The sequence below is a fragment of the Schistocerca cancellata genome, unplaced genomic scaffold (genome assembly GCF_023864275.1).
Source record: "Schistocerca cancellata isolate TAMUIC-IGC-003103 unplaced genomic scaffold, iqSchCanc2.1 HiC_scaffold_400, whole genome shotgun sequence".
NCBI lineage: Eukaryota > Metazoa > Arthropoda > Insecta > Orthoptera > Acrididae > Schistocerca > Schistocerca cancellata.
Window position 1 is genome coordinate 87,501 of NW_026046417.1, and position 5,000 is coordinate 92,500.

General features: G+C 53.6%; 1 non-coding gene across 1 annotated transcript in view; it reads right to left on the bottom strand.

Moving 5' to 3' along the window:
* Window positions 1-1,413, bottom strand: part of LOC126119616 (small subunit ribosomal RNA) — a 1,909-nt gene extending 496 nt beyond the window's left edge. Inside the window, exon 1 of the ribosomal RNA XR_007525917.1 lies at window positions 1-1,413. This exon is cut by the window's left edge and continues 496 nt beyond it. This is a non-coding gene — a ribosomal RNA (small subunit ribosomal RNA).
* Window positions 1,414-5,000: the final 3,587 nt, after the last annotated feature.

Below are 5,000 nucleotides of genomic sequence, written 5' to 3' on the forward strand. Positions count from 1 at the left end.
AATTAACCAGACAAATCGCTCCACCAACTAAGAACGGCCATGCACCACCACCCACCGAATCAAGAAAGAGCTATCAATCTGTCAATCCTTCCGGTGTCCGGGCCTGGTGAGGTTTCCCGTGTTGAGTCAAATTAAGCCGCAGGCTCCACTCCTGGTGGTGCCCTTCCGTCAATTCCTTTAAGTTTCAGCTTTGCAACCATACTTCCCCCGGAACCCAAAAGCTTTGGTTTCCCGGAGGCTGCCCGCCGAGTCATCGGAGGAACTGCGGCGGATCGCTGGCTGGCATCGTTTATGGTTAGAACTAGGGCGGTATCTGATCGCCTTCGAACCTCTAACTTTCGTTCTTGATTAATGAAAACATACTTGGCAAATGCTTTCGCTTCTGTTCGTCTTGCGACGATCCAAGAATTTCACCTCTAACGTCGCAATACGAATGCCCCCGCCTGTCCCTATTAATCATTACCTCGGGTTCCGAAAACCAACAAAATAGAACCGAGGTCCTATTCCATTATTCCATGCACACAGTATTCAGGCGGGCTTGCCTGCTTTAAGCACTCTAATTTGTTCAAAGTAAACGTGCCGGCCCACCCAGACACTCAATAAAGAGCACCTTGGTAGGATTTCAACGGGGTCCGCCTCGGGACGCACGAACACGCACGAGGCGGTCGCACGCCTTCGGCTCGCCCCACCGGCAGGACGTCCCACGATACATGCCAGTTAAACACCGACGGGCGGTGAACCAACAGCGTGGGACACAAATCCAACTACGAGCTTTTTAACCGCAACAACTTTAATATACGCTATTGGAGCTGGAATTACCGCGGCTGCTGGCACCAGACTTGCCCTCCAATAGATACTCGTTAAAGGATTTAAAGTGTACTCATTCCGATTACGGGGCCTCGGATGAGTCCCGTATCGTTATTTTTCGTCACTACCTCCCCGTGCCGGGAGTGGGTAATTTGCGCGCCTGCTGCCTTCCTTGGATGTGGTAGCCGTTTCTCAGGCTCCCTCTCCGGAATCGAACCCTGATTCCCCGTTACCCGTTACAACCATGGTAGGCGCAGAACCTACCATCGACAGTTGATAAGGCAGACATTTGAAAGATGCGTCGCCGGTACGAGGACCGTGCGATCAGCCCAAAGTTATTCAGAGTCACCAAGGCAAACGGACCGGACGAGCCGACCGATTGGTTTTGATCTAATAAAAGCGTCCCTTCCATCTCTGGTCGGGACTCTGTTTGCATGTATTAGCTCTAGAATTACCACAGTTATCCAAGTAACGTGGGTACGATCTAAGGAACCATAACTGATTTAATGAGCCATTCGCGGTTTCACCTTAATGCGGCTTGTACTGAGACATGCATGGCTTAATCTTTGAGACAAGCATATGACTACTGGCAGGATCAACCAGGGAGCTGCGTCAACTAGAGCTGAGCAGCCGGCCGCCCGGGAGTGTGTCCCAGGGGCCCGCGCGAACACGCAAGCGTCCGCTCAATTATTCTGCAAACAGGAGGAGGCTGAGCTCCCCTGCACAATACACCTCGAAACCCTCTCAGGTCCCGGCGGCGCGCAGCGCCGTCCTAAGTACTTGGTCGGGTTCGAGAGAGGCGCAATCGCCCGGAGTTAGGCGAGTAGACGCTTTAGGTGCGACCACCCGTGCTCCCAACTGAGCTTGCCGCTGCCGACAGAGGCCCGGGAGCGTGCTGTCGTGGCATTGCCGGCGGGAGACAACACGCGCCACCTACGGTGACCGGCAGCTCCAACGCCAGCGCCACAGAAGGGCAAAGGCCCCACGTGGGTGCCGAAGCGAACTCTCCCAGCACAGCGCACGTGCCAACACGTCTGCACAACTGCGATACAAACCACCAGCGAGAACCGCTGGGGCGACCGAGCAGCAGACGGCGTCGCGGCGCCGAGTGCCGGGCGGCGGCGCATCCTCAACGCACACAGTCCTCAGTCGGACCAGCACACTGCAGATGTCCACCGCGCTTCGCACCGGGCCCGCGAGGACCCACTTTGGCCGCCCGGCGCCGCGCGCAGGGTGCCCCGGCGCGCAGCTGCGCCGCCTGCCGCGTCCGTCGGCCGGCGCGCCTGCCACTGGGCGCCCCCACCAGCCGGCTGTAGCGCGTGCGCCCACGCACCGCGCGGCCAGCACGCCGGGCGGCCCCCCCTCACCGGCCGGGGACGGTCCCACCCAGCCACCGCCGCGTATCGCTTCACACACAGATTTGCCCTTACTGATTTACCTCCAGCAACAACAACCGCACCACAATGGGTTTACCAGTTGTTCATTTGCGTTGCGTCACGTCACCAGCAAACGTAGACGTCCATCCCAGTTTGCAAATGCAACGATTATTGCATACCTGTCTGTTAGGTGTCACGACACACTACGTCTGCCCACATACACGCAACAAAATGTGCACGACTAGAGAACACGTGGGAGGTGGCCCCCTACGTATGCGATGTCCATTACGAGACCGACTGTCAACCAGCATCTGTACCATGTCGCAGATGTGGAACGCGGTGCACCATGCTATCACACTGTGTGAGAAGAGACGACTACGTTTGAATACACGCGCCACTACATCAACAGACGGCTCATGCTGATCGCCATCCAGGGCGTCCGTTACTCCCACACGTCTCTATGGCGTACCACACTGCAATGTAGCTGTTATGGGGAGACGGCACGTGGCTGAGTGCACAACATTTGGACCGTATGGTTCGCTGTTGTTGGGCGCAGTCGTACGGTCACACATGTGCCACAGCGTATCATTCAGTACATACGGACCTATGTGCAGTACAATGTGAGGATTAAGCTTACGATATCAGCGGACAGTGGACACAGGCCGTACCACGACGTAGACTGAGCGCTTCGACATGCGAATGCCAGTGAACAGCTGCGAAGGGCATTGAACACGCAAGCACCTGAACGACCAGCGTGCGAAGGCAGGGTGGAGGGGGGGGGGCGATGTACATCCTGCAGTTGTCCACATTACAGTGTACAGCGGGAGCATGTAAAAAGTAAGCAACACTTGCGAAGTGTTCAACATGAAACGACACACAAGAGGGTGGGCGGTGCGAGTAGCGAACTATATTCAGAGGGTTGTGGTTAGACAACACTAGATTAATGTAACGTGTCATATGCCAATTACAGAGCAGGTTAAGGCACAACGTGGGTTAGGTTAAGGCACAACGTGGGTTAGGTTAAGGCACAACGTGGGTTAGGTTAAGGCACAACGTGGGTTAGGTTAAGGCACAACGTGGGTTAGGTTAAGGCACAACGTGGGTTAGGTTAAGGCACAACGTGGGTTAGGTTAAGGCACAACGTGGGTTAGGTTAAGGCACAACGTGGGTTAGGTTAAGGCACAACGTGGGTTAGGTTAAGGCACAACGTGGGTTAGGTTAAGGCACAACGTGGGTTAGGTTAAGGCACAACGTGGGTTAGGTTAAGGCACAACGTGGGTTAGGTTAAGGCACAACGTGGGTTAGGTTAAGGCACAACGTGGGTTAGGTTAAGGCACAACGTGGGTTACGTTAAGGCACAACGTGGGTTACGTTAAGGCACAACGTGGGTTACGTTAAGGCACAACGTGGGTTACGTTAAGGCACAACGTGGGTTACGTTAAGGCACAACGTGGGTTACGTTAAGGCACAACGTGGGTTACGTTAAGGCACAACGTGGGTTACGTTAAGGCACAACGTGGGTTAGGTTAAGGCACAACGTGGGTTAGGTTAAGGCACAACGTGGGTTAGGTTAAGGCACAACGTGGGTTAGGTTAAGGCACAACGTGGGTTACGTTAAGGCACAACGTGGGTTACGTTAAGGCACAACGTGGGTTACGTTAAGGCACAACGTGGGTTACGTTAAGGCACAACGTGGGTTACGTTAAGGCACAACGTGGGTTACGTTAAGGCACAACGTGGGTTACGTTAAGGCACAACGTGTGTTAGGTTAAGGCACAACGTGGGTTAGGTTAAGGCACAACGTGGGTTACGTTAAGGCACAACGTGGGTTACGTTAAGGCACAACGTGGGTTACGTTAAGGCACAACGTGGGTTACGTTAAGGCACAACGTGGGTTACGTTAAGGCACAACGTGGGGTTACGTTAAGGCACAACGTGGGTTACGTTAAGGCACAACGTGGGTTACGTTAAGGCACAACGTGGGTTACGTTAAGGCACAAACGTGTGTTAGGTTAAGGCACAACGTGGGTTAGGTTAAGGCACAACGTGGGTTAGGTTAAGGCACAACGTGGGTTAGGTTAAGACACAAATTGCGTTACAAATTGCGTTACATTGCGGTACAAATTGCGTTACATTGCGGTACAAATTGCGTTACATTGCGGTACAAATTGCGTTACAAATTTGGTTAGGTTAAGGTGCAAAATGGGTTGGATTACAGTACACAACATGGTAAGAGATTAGTGTGTTTGGGGGGGGGGGGGGGGCAGGTTCGTTGGTAGTGATCATTGTAAGTGAATGTCTGAGGCAGCGTCAGTATGTCACAGCAGTTCTGTCTCGTCAGGATGCGCTTTTTCGCTCGTGACTGGAGGCGCGCCGCGTCTGTGGTTGCGGCAAAGGGAGTGGCCAGACCTGTGTGATTCATTCCTGCCATTGTTTCTGTGCCGTAACAGGAGGGCAGTGTGGTGGTGTTGGGTGCACCCCTGTGTAGGACATGTGTGGGTGTTGGTGGCTTATCTGAGCAATTGTGGATGTTGGACGGGTGGGATATTCTATTTTATAATTGGACCCCCCTGGTGTGGTTATCATAGTGTGGATGGTGTACTGTGGCGGAGAGGATGCACCGGACGTTGGTCCATGCTGGTGCTTACATATCGTATCTTTACAGGCAGAGAGTAATGTGTGATGGAGTGTCTCGCTGAGGTGTGGTTCATATTGTGTGCACAGACTTACAGCATGTATAGGGACAGCGGGAATTTGGCATATTGGATATAACTCGTCATGAAACGCAAGATATAGGGGTGGATTGCAACGTACGAG